Source organism: Eptesicus fuscus, chromosome 12 (assembly GCF_027574615.1).
Source record: "Eptesicus fuscus isolate TK198812 chromosome 12, DD_ASM_mEF_20220401, whole genome shotgun sequence".
NCBI classification, from domain to species: Eukaryota; Metazoa; Chordata; class Mammalia; order Chiroptera; family Vespertilionidae; genus Eptesicus; species Eptesicus fuscus.
In genome coordinates this window covers 46,577,071-46,591,258 of record NC_072484.1, presented here as the reverse complement: position 1 = coordinate 46,591,258, position 14,188 = coordinate 46,577,071, and the positions used below count along the sequence as shown (strand labels likewise).

At 38.1% G+C, this 14,188-nt stretch overlaps 1 pseudogene; it reads left to right on the top strand.

The window, feature by feature from the left end:
- Positions 1-5,994, top strand: part of LOC103304993 (zinc finger protein 394-like) — a 70,949-nt pseudogene extending 64,955 nt beyond the window's left edge.
- Positions 5,995-14,188: the final 8,194 nt, after the last annotated feature.

The window sequence follows — 14,188 nt, the reverse complement described above, 5'->3', positions numbered from 1 at the left end:
TTATTGCATTAAGGACATCAATGAGCTGATCTTTGGAGATACATGCCTACCTGATTTTCTTATCATGGGGCTTTAACTGTTTGCATTTGCTGTCTATATGGTATTGAGAACCTTGATAACTGGGCATGACCCAAAGATGACTCTGTACTGATTTGTATCCAGATAATTTTTTGTCGTCCAATCAGACTCAGTTGTATGTCTTAATCTTTACTCCACATGGACTCAAGAAATTTTGATCAGTATGTTGCCTTTCTTTCTATCAGGACTTAATCAAAATTCAAATATTTTCATTTTCTTCCTGCAAAGCTCTCGGAGCACAACATTTTTATAAAAAGGTGAATTTAATACTTCATTTTTAAATTTGTTTTAACATCAATCCATGCAAATGCTGGTATTTCAACATGTAAAACTCTCCTATAACTTTGCTTTGTAAAATACTGGAGATAAACAACCTTCTTGTTTGGGCAGGAATAAAAGAGCCTTGTCTATGTCCAGGGCTATCTTAGTTGTTCTTAGTTTCTCAAAAATATTTTCTCTCTAACTTTGTTTTTTTTTAAAAATTATTAAATATTGCTGTAAAGCTGTGGTTGAATTTAAAAAGTTTCCAATGGATTTCTTGACAACTTACTAGTAAATGCTTATCAAAAGCCTCAGATCAAACCAACCTCTAACTCGAGTAGTACAATTATTTTTGGTACCAAAAATTATGCTCCACTCTAAATTTTATATTTATTATCTTGGAAGACATCTGTGACCTCCTTGATTTTTACCTTCTACTAATACTGAAATTAGGGTCAAAATCTTCTACATCAACAGCTTAGTTATTCTATAGCTTGATAAAGGCAATGTCTTATTGATAAAAATTAGTCACTATGCTTTACATAGTAGAGTCACAATACTCTCTTTTCTTTAAGTATTTATTTATTTTACTGATTTCAGAGAGAGGAAGGGAAAGTGAGAGAGAGAAACAGAAACATCAATGATGAGAGAGAATCATTGATCAGCTGCTTCCTGCATGCCCCTTACTGGGGATTGAGCCCACAACCTGGGCATGTGCCCTGATGGGGAATCTAACTGTGACCTCCTGGTTCAACCACTGAGCCATATGGGCCTGGGATACTCTTAAAATGCTTCCTATTTGTAAATTATAACAGAAAAGGTATTTCTGTGTACATAGTTATGTTGTATACTGTGTATGTGAGTATATGTGTATGTTTATATGTGGTTATTTCTATTTTTATGAACTTGACAAATAACCTAGTTGGGATAGTAATTCCAGAAATAGCTTGCTTATTTCAAGATTACTTTAGGAGCAATATATATCTACTTAATTATATTCTGCATTCTTAACATTTGTAATTGGTTTCCTTTGGAAATTGATTATAGATACTGAGAAAAAAGGAGAATGCTACACTTGTAATTTTTTTTCTTCCTTTCCTGGGGTCAATGGCTGTGAAAAGCCTTCCCCTCCCATCCTCCATAATGATTGATTACAATATTTCAACACAGATTTCCATAATTATTTTCACAAGCATTGAATGTTTTGCTCACTTCTAATTGTTTTAATAAGATTGATCTTTTGTGATTGTTTTATTGTAAGGTATTTATCTTAAAGTAAAATGCACTGTAGAAAATTGATTTCTGTTTCAAGGGAAAAAAAATCCTCAATAGATATGTAGACTGAAAAAAAGAAAATTAAATTAAAAGATCAATTTTGAAGCCCAGGTCTTTGAATTTCCATTTATAATCCATTATTTTTGTACCCCTACATCTCTTTAATGATTCTAAGTAACAGTCTGTGAGTTTTGCCTGAAATCTGGCTCAAATGCTTTTCACATTTCAGACATACTTTAAAACTGTAGGATCAGTTAAACATATTTAACCACTAATCTATAAGACAATGTACATTGACCATTAAATAGATCTTAGGTAAAATGTGGGGCTGATTTTACTTTAATTGGAGATCCTGTAAAACCAGGAATTAAATCAAATTAGATTAAACATAACAAGTTATTAATAAGGAACAAGAACAAGTAAAAATAAATTATTAATAAAAGAGAGATACAGAGATAGCGAGATAAAGAGAGGTATTTTACATTCCATGGAAAAAGTCTGAATTTCAATAAAGGTGAGTAAAGTGTAATGTAGCAAGAATTCTTCACAGACCTTTTAGCATCCAAATTATGGCATGCATATTGCATGGTGCAATTTTACAAGCCTGTAAAATAGTAACATTAATAGCCCAGCATCTTTAAAATCATAAGTCTGCAAAATGATTCACTTGCCATGCATATTGAATATTAATAACATCAAGTAGTTGCATTTATTAACCTTTTACATTAATGGTCAGAAATGAAACATGCTGAGAACAATTGCACAACAGAGGGGAAAATGTTTCTGATGACTATTGGGTTTCATTTGACAGTTAATAAAAACCATCAAGTACATAGTATGTTAGATTAGCTGATCTGGATTCCATATGACAAGTCATTATTATTAAAGGCAAATAGAGGGTATTTTCAAATACGCCCTGGAGTGAGGTAGACTAAAATATGATGGTGCACTCTTGAATGTCAAGGACATTTTGTGCAGTGTGTAATTGAAAACTACATGTAATGTGCAGTTTGGGGACCATTTCATGTTCCTCTGCAGACCTCAAAGCATCACACTGAATATTTTACTGGAATCTGTCAAACTCAGCTCTAGGTTCAAATGCATAACAAATATTTATGGACAATCGCCATTTTGATGACAGAGAGAGTGTGTAAGAACTAACTACATCATTATAGTTAGCATATGAGTAAGTGTATAAGTGCCTTAACTGTTTCTATTTCCCCTTCAATTTCTTTTACTTAAAAATCAGTCAAATTTTACATAATCTATAAGTTAGCCCTTGTTAAAAAATCAGAGTCATGGACAACGGGGTGATTTTTCAATAACGTAGTGAGTGATAAGCTATGATTCTGACTAATTTTGCCTTCCTAAATGTCATCCATACTCATCAAGAAGTATGTAGACCATCAGAAGTAGGACAGTTTTGTTTTAAGAATATTGAAAGTTTAAAGTATGCAAATACTGGTACCTTCATAAATAAGTGCTTTACAATACAGGATATCTAAAATATTGACAAACAAATGTTACTGTTTACTGTGAGAATTTCGGTACACTTATCACTCACTATACATACACCTATATATGCATTACCTATGGACACAGACAATAGAGTGGTGCAGACCTGGGGGAAGCAGGAACCGGTGGAGGGGAGCAATGGGGGGAATAAAAGGGACATCTGCAATATTTTCAACAATAAAGATTAAAAAAAAATCTTCCCTGTGAAGTATTTCACTGTACCCTTCCCTAACAGGGATGGTGGTGTATGTCCACCTCTGGTTGGACAAATGTTCACTGTGTACGCTCCAAAGTATTGCATTTACCACACTCTTTTGTAAGGATTAAAGTGTCTGGAGACTGTGAGCAACTTGAGGACAAGGACTATGTCATCACCAGATTTGTATCTATGGTGTTAAACATTTGCCTTGGCATGTAGAAGATACTCTACAAACCTTTCTTGTCTAAATGAATACCACATGGGTGAATGTTTGCTTATGGCTCATTGTACAATTGGATTTTTATCTTTTTCTAATACAAAACTTTAAGACTTCATTCACAGACAGTATTAAAGAATGAGATTCAACTTTTAAAAGAGGAGTGGCGCCCTAACAGGTTTGGCTCAGTGGATAGAGTGTCGGCCTTTGGACTGAGGGGTCCCAGGTTCGATTTCGGTCAAGGGCATGTACCTTGGTTGCGGACACATCCCCAGTAGGGAGTGTGCAGGAGGCAGCTGATCGATGTTTCTCTCTCATAGATGTTTCTGGCTCTGTGTCCCTCTCCCTTCCTCTCTGTGGAAAATCAATAAAATATATATTTTTTTAAAAAAAAGAGGAGTGGCGTTTAGTTCTGTAACCTGTAGGACTATAATATCCACAAAGCAAGGTATACACGAAGCGCATCACTAGAAGGGGCTGACAGAAAACCACCAAGATTCAACTTAGTCCTCCAGGGTGCCTAGAGAGATCCTGGAAATGCCCGGGAGGGTAGGTACTGCAGAGAGTCCGTGATGCCTGGGTTACCAGTTTTTGTTGATTTTCTTGTCACCAGAAGGGTCGGTACTAGGTGGCATAGCTGCGGATAGGAGGACTCTTGCGCGGGGCCAGGTGGGGTGCACCTGTATTTTAGGAAGGACAAGGAGTTCCGTGGCTTTTTGTAGGGTTTGCTCTCTTCTCACCTGAAGGCAAAACCCTGGAAAAGTGGGCACGTGCAGAAGAAAGATGAGTTCGCACTTGATCGCAAGTGGAAGCAGTGATGCTGAGGCGGGGGCCTGTATGGTGGCCACAGGGCCCCAGGTCGCCCCCGCCTGTCCCCCCCCCCCTCCGCCCCTACCCTCCTGCATGATGGACTTGTGATAGTGAAAGTGGAAGGAGACTCACAGGGAGTTCCGGAGCCGACCCGCTCGTGGACTGTCTGGATCCAAAACTTGTCAACAGTATTTTAGTTGGTTCTGTTATCAGGAGGTGGCTGGACCCGAAGAGGCACTGAGCTGGCTCAGGCAACTTTGTCGTCAGTGGCTGAGGCCTGAGATGCACTCAAAGGAACAGATCCTGCTGGTGTTGGAGCAGTTCCTGACCATCCTGCCCCCAGAGCTCCAGGACTGGGGCAGAAGCACTACCCCAAGAGCAGGAATCAGGCTGTGGGCATAGCACGGGCTCTTGAGAGAGTGCTTGGTAGAACCTCACTCCAGAGATTGGTGAAGGTCAAGGATGTACCTGTAACCTGGGAGGAATGGGAGCATCTGGACCCAGTTCAGAGGGACTTCTTTAGGGATAGCGCACTGAAGGGTTGTGGGAACACAGACCTACCAAGTTTGGGAACCAGAACAGAGAACAAAGAGTTGATTCCAAGGCAAGAAATTCTAGAAGTAGAGCCACAGATGCAACTACAAGAAGGGTCCCAGGGGAAGGCTCCCGTGTTGTCCCAATGTGGTGATACTCAGGCAGAGATGGTAGGAAAGCACTCAGGAAACCCCTTATTCCTGAAACTTGAAAATTCTCCTGAGGAACAAGGATTCACCAGCATCTCAGATCTCAAAAATGGTCCCACAGAAGAGGGAGACTCCAAAAATAATGAAACTGGAAATAATGCCAGAAGTTCAAACTTAATTTTTTGTCAGCATGGCCTGACAGCAGAGAGGTCTGTTAATGGTGCTGAATGTGGCAACAAATGCAAACAGAGTTTAGACATGGTGATATTTCAAGTGGTAAAACCCCACAGATCTGTTGACAGTGTGGGACATTTCCATACTTCAGGCCTTTTTGAGACCCAGAGGCAGCTCCATGAAGAAAGACCTTATAAATATGATAACTGTGAGAAGAGTTTCAAACAGCATTCTGACCTCTTGAAGCACCACAGACTCCACACTGGGGAGAAACCCTATGAATGTCAAGAATGTGGGAAGAACTTCAGTCAGAGTGCTGGCCTGATTAAACACCAGAGGACACGTACAGGAGAAAAGCCGTACACATGTCCCAAATGTGGGAACAGCTTCAGACAGAGCTCACATCTCAGTCGGCATCAACGAATCCATATAGGAGAGAAACATTATAAATGTACCCAATGTGAGGATACCTGTCGTATTTCCAACCATTTTAGGCACCAGAGAATCCATAAAGGGGAGAAACCCTATACATGTGAAGAATGTGAGAAAAGCTTTAAATGATGCTCTGACCTCTCTAAATATCAGAGAATCCATACTGGGGAGAAGCCTTATGAACTGTCTGTGGGAAATGCTTCCGTCAGAGTGTGACCCTCATTATACACCAGAGAACTCACACTGGAGAAAGACCTTATAAATGTCTTGAATGTGGGAAAAGCTTTAGACAGAGTCCACACCTTATCTGACATGAAAGGATCCACAGAAATAAAGTCCCATCATTTTGACATGGTTATACATGAAAAACACAAACAAAAAACAAATGTTGATGTCACCCTAAAACAACCTCACAAACACATCCAGAAATAATGTTTAACCAAATATCTGAGCACCCAAACATCTTGGCACCAACCATCTGGGAAAAAAGATGAGTCAAATTGACACAAAGAATCAACCATCACAGTCGATAAGGACAAAGCGTCAGAAGTATTTAAGATACAGCATTAAGAATGCCATAAAAGCCATCCAAAGCTCAAGAAAATGCATAGAATGACCAAAACTGAATCAAACCAACAGATGTATGCTTTAGTGTCTCCAGTTGTGAATTCTGAAGACTTGGGTCTTTCTTAATTTCTCCTTCAGAACCATACCAATTTCATCACCAGACCTGTACCTTCTTAAATATTGCTGAATCCTTGTGATTTTATTTCTGCTACCAGAAATCTAATTAAATTTGCCATCATTTATTAATTGGAACTGGTGCCTATGCCCCTGACCCAGTTTTCCTGTGTGGCTCTTGCTGCTGCAATCCATTTCCCACTTATCAGCCAGATTGATTTTTGTGACACATATATTGGATCTGTCCATTAAAGTAATTAGTGTAGGTTTTCCATTGTACTTAGAATAAAATCCTATAGTTTTGAAATGACCTACAGAACCCTGCACGAACTGGTTGGTCCCTATCTTCCCCTCACACCCTATATTACACTCAATACCTTGTTCTATCCGTCACAATAGCCTTCTCTTCATTTGGGGAATTCTGCAAATTAATCCTTGACTCAGGACAGTCACACAAGCTGCTCTTTCCATAGAAAGCTCTTGCCTCATTAATCCATAAACTGACTCCTTCACATCATTAAAGGCTCAAGCTTAAACGTTACCTTTTCAGAGAATGTCTTTGTCAACTTTTTCTCAAGGAAGTTGATAGTTTACACTTTTGATTGATCACTATATGTTAGATACTATTCATAAATAGTATACATTATCCCAAAGTATCACTTGCTTCCATTGGCAGTATTTCTAAATCTATTTGTAGCCAATTTGGGCTGGTAAAACTAGGTGGAAAAAAACGAAGGGACACCTGTGCTGTGTATAATCTTTCCTCTCTTTGTACTAAGTTAGCACTAACTGTAGTAGTCTAATATGTCATTACTAATATGAATACTTTGACGATACCATGGTCATGAAAAAGATTTTTTTCATTTTCTTTATTATATAAGCTTTGAAATTTTATAAATATTTCACTGGTTACCAAAGTAAATTTATTGACATTATTTTATTCCATAATTAAAATGCTATAAATTAGCTTTGATATATGGCATTCTAATAATTTTTCAGATGAAATAAAATACACGTGGGTGAAAATAGCTGAAAAATGAGACCAAATATCTATTCTGATTGTATAATCATTCTCTATGTGTCTAATGGAGCTATGCATGGAAAGTACCTCTCTGAAGCTGCTTCTTTACAAATGTAGAAGAGAGTAGGAGGTGGATAGTAATTGAGACATAAACCCTCCCCGCCCCACACACACACATACACACTGTTATGACACTGCAAATTCAGGGATTTCCTTAATTCTCTCCACAAAACCATGCACACATTTGAGGCTTCCTTGTAGAAATTGGGAATTAGAAAAATAAGCGGATGGTTTATGTAAAGGATATATAAAGACAAAAATGATATACAGTTCTTTGTATGGAAAATAATACAATCATTAATAAATAATAATACAAGAATAAACTGTTTTGTGTATTCACAACTGTACACTTCCTTTTGCCCCACCCTGTATAAAGGAATAGTTATTTAATGGATCAGAGAGTCAATATGAAAGAGAAAAATGACTCTTTAGAAAAGGTGAGTTAGGGTAAAGTAATATAGAGAGAAAGACATATACATAGAGTTAGATATACATACAATATACATGGTAGAGTGAGACCTATTCTGACACTGATTATATGTCTATATTGTGGAAAGTACTTGAGTGGTAAAAAAAAAGCATTTTCCCTTAATTTTATATTTCAATTGAGACAAGGAAAAGAAAATGGTAAATGAGTATAGTATATTCCAGTTTATAATGACAAGATATAAATGATTTATTATGAAAGACAGGGAAACTGTGGAGGCTAGGCTATCTGAGAGAACAGGAATACCTGAAGTGAAACTTTGGAAGCCCAAGAAGTTACATTGCTTTGTTTCCCATATCAGGAGACAACTCAGTGGTTTAGTTATAAAAATGTTCTGTCAATTAGAGCATAACAGCCTTTTATGTTATTTATCTCATTGTGGTACAGAAACAATTTGGGTTTTTGATTTCACAATTCTCATGTATTTTTATATATTGCTGTTACAAGTCATCTATTTTGTAACATTCCATTTAATAATAAGCTATAACTTTAAATTCATTGTCTCCCATTCTTGCGTTACAAGTTATTTTAATTTGTTGATGAAAATTGATGGATCAAAATGGAAATTTTGATGGTAAAGCCTCAGGTCATAAAATGCTTCATTTACATACCAAAAAGAAGAGCACTTTCAATTTTTGCATTATTCTAAAATGTAACTGGGTTTATAACAACATTAGTCTTTGCTGCAATGAAAGTAGCACAGTACATTGATTAGCATGATGGTGGATTGATTAGATTTCATTCTACATTGATGAGTCAACGGAGACAAGCAAAGGAAACTGCTGACTCTGGATTTATGAAATGACAGGTGGAACACATTGCTAACCAAGCAGCATTTAGCGTTATTTCCTATTCCCTGACAACCCATTCTAAAGTCTGCATTACAAACACCATAGAACAATGAGCCCCAAGTAAAATAAAACAATAAAACCTGTATCTATCAAGTAGAGTGATTGGGGGGAAAGATTATCTCAAAGAAAAAATTTGTTGTTATTCCTCAATGGAAAAAAATACACCTTTACCATGTGCTATCAGATACTTTGCCAGGAATGACATGAAAATCAAAACATCAGAATTGTAATTGATATTTTGATGATAATGCTATCACCAGCATATCTATATGAATATAAGGCACTCACATTTATGCATTTGGCAGCAAATTTTTATATACTAATGTATGCCAGGCATCATGTTAGGCTTGGAGAATAAAAGAAAAAGAAGCTTCTTTTCCTAGAACATTTTTTTATTGTCCCATATGACTTCACTTCTTAGCAACAATTGACAATTTTGTCACATCTTTATTCTATGCCATAATCTCCTTTTGTTTCAAGGTTGTAGAGATATCTTGCTTTTCCTTTCAACTGTATGACTTTTATGTTACCATCTCAGGAAATATTTTCTTTTTTTATTAATTTTTAGACTTTCCAAAATTTCTGCCTCAGACTGGCTCCCAACAGTCATATATAGAGAAAAGAATCCTGATCTGTGTCTCAGGATTGAGTTACTCTTGATGTCTTTACTCAGGTGTAGTAAATGACATTCAAAAATATATACGTATTATTTTCCCATATAAACTTGCCCTTTTTGATTCCATAACTGACACTACTTTATTTTTAGATTTTAAATCTTTAGAATTAACTTTGAATCACCCCTCCCCTTTATTATTTACTAGAGGCCCGGTGCACAAAATTCATGCACGGAGGTGGGGGGGGGTGTCCCTCAGCCCAGCCGACACCCTCTCCAATCTGGGACCCCTCAAGGGATGACCGACTGCCCATGCTGGCTCCCAATTGCTCACCTGCCTGCCTTCCTGATTTCCCCTAACCGCTTCTGCCTGCCAACCTGATCATCCCCTAACCACTCCCATGCCAGCCTGATTGATGTCTAACTGCTCCCCTGCCAGACTGTTTGCCCCCAACTTCCCTCCTCTGCCGGCCTGGTCACCCCTAACTGCCCTCCTCTGCAGGGTTGATTGCCTCCAACTGCCTTCCCTTGCAGGCCTGGTCCCTCCCAACTGCCCTCAGCTGCTGGCCATCTTGTGGTGGCCATCTTGTGTCCACATGGGGGCAGGATCTTTGACCACATAGAGCAGCTATCTTGATCTTGTGTGTTGGAGTGATGGTCAATCTGCATATTACTCTTTTATTAGATAGGATAGAGGCCTGGTGCACAGGTGGGGACCAGCTGGTTTGCCCTGTAGGGTGTCCTGGATCAGGGTGGGGTTCCCTTGGGGCATAGAGAGGCCTGGGCGAGGGGCCTGTGGTGGTTTGCAGGCCGGCCACACCCCCTGGTGACCCAAGCAGAGGCCCTGGTATCTGGAATTTATTTACCTTCTACAATTGAAACTTTGTAGCCTGGAGTGGAGCCAAGCCTCCTGCTCCATCCTGGCTGCCACCATTTCTGTTTGGATTTGTTTACCTTCTATAATTGAAACTTTATATCCTTGAGTGGAGGCCTGGGCCCACCAGAGTGTGTGGAAAGCTTGGCTTCCTCTGTTGCTGGGGAAACCCAAGCCTCCTTTCTGGTAGCCATCTTGGTTTGGGTTAATTTGCATACTCTCCCTGATTGGCTGGTGGGCGTGGCTTGGCTGGTGGGCATGGCTTATGTAGCAGAGTGATGGTTAATTTGCATATTACTCTTTTATTAGAGAGGATAATGAATCACCCTTCCCTCATATATCTAGCTGGGGATCCTTATCCTCTAACAAAAACTACAACAATAACTCAAAACAAACAAATAAACAAAAAAAAAACAAGAGAGGAACAGAGGATTTGGGAGTCTGTTGATGCAAACCACATAAAGCAGTCTTCCAATAAATCCATAAATGGTAATGTTGGTATAACATAAAAGGCAATACATATGCAAAATAATTTCCTGCTACCATCCAGATGAGCAGCTCATACACTTAGGAGATAGCAACATAGCAATAATTCAGCTGTTATTAGTGGAGTAGACAGATCAGCATTGGCAAGGAGGCCATTTTTTAGTCAGTCCATGCATAGCCATGAATAGTCTTCATTTCTGCTGCTATTTTGTAAGTGGACACATAAGTGTTAGGGATATTTGGCAAATCTCTGACTTAAGTTCACAGTGATGGTCACTGTTTCCCTGATTATGGTCAGCATCCACTGCTGCTGATGCCCTCTAGGTGGTATTTGTGTGAAACACAACTGTTTTCTCATTCCACGTTGTTCCAATCACCAGTGTTCCCAGTTCCCAACTTCCCTGCCAAACATTAATCATTATCAGTCAGTCTACTGTTGATCTGTGACTTAGATGGTCTTTTCACATAAACAGCACAGTCAGATGTGCTAGTCAAAATTCTGGTCATTGGAAGAACATGTGCCTACATCACTGATGTTCAAGGCTACTTCTTACTAAAATAAAATGCAGTGCTCTCTACTTCAGCCCTTACCAACATTCAGGGTAGACCCTTTTGTGAAGCACGTTGATGTTTTTATTTTTTTCTTAACTTGTTGTAAGTGCTCAAAATAAGGTTATAGGTGTTGATGAAAACAGATATGTTGAAGTAGTAAGGAAGCACCATCCATCTGCTCATGCAATTTGGGGCACCATATGGATGCACTCAATCCTCTGAGTTTATATAACATTTCTGTTTTATAATGCAATTTTGGTGCTGTGCATGTCCACATTTGTGTTTCAGTGGATCGGATAATATCCAATACATTATTGAAGTTTAGATTACATCGCTATTTTTTGTCCCATAATCAAGTGTTCCATCTTCACTAGGTTTTAGCATAAGGCCAAGAATTGCTTTAAAAACAAACATTAATCAAGGATGGAATAGACTTACTGAAAAACCTTGGAATATATTTTGTGATTCTATTGGAACTCCCGGTCAGAACTTTATTCTGTACGTCTATCTGGCCCAAACTGTTGGAACTGATTGTTCCTAAGTTCCAAATCTCCGGGAAGCTCACTCCAGTTTAGACTGCTAGAGAGCCTATTCACGCTTTGGTTCCAATTTAAACCTGGCAACCTTACAGATTATCCTACAAGTGATTTCTAGAAGCAAGTTCAAATATGATATATGTTGCCTCTAAAACCCGAAGAGATCAACCAAGAGTTTTACTTTCCATCACAGTAGGTAGGTGCAGCAACTTGTCTCATTTTAGAAGGGTAACTCAATATTCACCATACCAGTAATCTCCCTGGAATTTCACTGGGCTTATCTTCTACCTTTGGGCAAACATATGCATTTATAAGGTCTCTGATGTGCTTGCTACTCTTTGATTATCAGGTTTAAATAACATAATGTTGTCAATATTATGAACCAGTGTAATTTTTTGTTTTCTGTGAGAATGATGGATGCTTCTATGAACTATGTAGTAGGATGATGAGCAGGGGATTGACATAGCATTGCAATAAAATATTAAAAGTACATATGCTCTCATGCCTATCATGAAAATGCAAATGGATTGTGATTTTACTGTTTGAGATGGAAAATAAAATAGTTATCTGGTCAAAGAAAGACTTTAGACCAGCCATCAGAAGTTGTGTTGATTTTACACCAGTAAAAATATCACATCTGAAATCAAAGTTGTGATTGAAAATACTACTTGAATAAGTTTACAATAATCTGATGTCATTTTCCACAACCCATTTGCATTCCTACAGTCACATAAAAAAACGTTAAAGAGTTATGTGGTAGAAGTTACTAGTTTTAATTTTCTTAATCTTTGCTAGTTTTGCTAGTCTCTACAATTGTCCCAGGGGTTTAGAATTGCTTTTTGTTTAATATTTTCAGGATTTCCACATGGCTCCTCCCACATTAACACAGCTCATTTTGGAACTAAAAAAAAATGGTTCTAACTGCTACAAATCTATTCCCACTATATATTCTCTACTAAGGTAAACAGTTATAGGTATATAGTCCCATTTATCTATTGTTAGATATATTCAGAACAAGACACATCAAACCCTGACCTCCTCATCAATCATCTGCCTGTATTAATTGTCCTTATTCTAATAGATGAGCTTAAGGGTCAACTTAATTTTAGTTACTCCCAGAAGGTCTGTGTATTTCTGTTTTCTTAGGAAACATTCACTGTTTAGAAAATGTCGGCAGAGATTCGTGTTCTATATCTTTCTCCCAAATAACCCAGCCTTCCAATCAATAGAGAGTATAGTAATTTCCAAAGTGCTTACATCTGAGAACTGAGTAAGAGGCAGTGTATCCCATTAAAATGACTTTAGTTTCATACTTGCCCAGCAGTCTTAGAATTTTTCCTTGTGAGTATGTCATAGTAAACCTTAGGAGGCTTCCAATAACTTAAATTTCTAAGTGATTCATAGATGAATTAGCCAAAACAGCTATCTCTACATCTGAAGGCTCTGATTGCTATTTTAATCCGTGCTCATTGTGGAAACCTTTATCTCTGTGTCTCTGAGGCATAAGTACCACCACTATGGGATGCCTTCATGCCCACTGAGATCAGGCTTGAATCTAATACATGTAATTAGAATGTAGGCTTGCCCTCAGACATATTTGTCTTATGACTTCAGAAGATAAGGCTTTCTTAACAAGCTCTTTTTCCTTAATACTTTTCTTTTAACAAGTCGTTTTTCACATATCTGACACCTATGACTATAAGGGGAAACTTGACTATTGTCCTAAAAACTTAGTAGCACCACCACTTGATGTCACACTTTTTTTGCTTTCAAGTACTCTCCATTCCATGTTATGACCAGTAATATTCTTTTTAAAAATATATTTTTATTGATTTCAGAGAAGAAGAAGAGGGAGAGAGAGATAGAAACATCAGTAATGAGAGGGAATCATTGATGGGTTGTCTCCTGCATGTCCCACACTGGGAATTGAGCCAGCAACCTGGGCATGTGCCCTGACCAAGAATCGAACCATGACCTCCTGGTTCATAGGTCAACGCTCAACCACTGAGCCATGCCAGCTGGGTACCAGTAATATTCTTTAATAATTTTGTTGGCATTATATGGGATGGCGTGTGTATGTCTTACCCAACCACAGAAGTTAATTTTTTTTCTTTTTCTTAGAGCAATAAGTTAGAATTTTTTAAAGTACTCTCTCTGCCTCCTTGAAATGTACCAGTATATAAATATTTTAAAAGCTAAATAAGTCTCTTGCTAAGTTAAAACCCCGGGAATACCTTTCTCAAGGACCTAGGAGTCGTCTCTTTGAAATACTAGTATATTCATCAAGAAAGAAAATTCAGGTGCTTCTTCCCAGTTTCTGTGGAAAGGTAGAAGGCAATTTTAGTGACCAGTTGCTCCCAAACTACCTCCTGGTATAAAGATG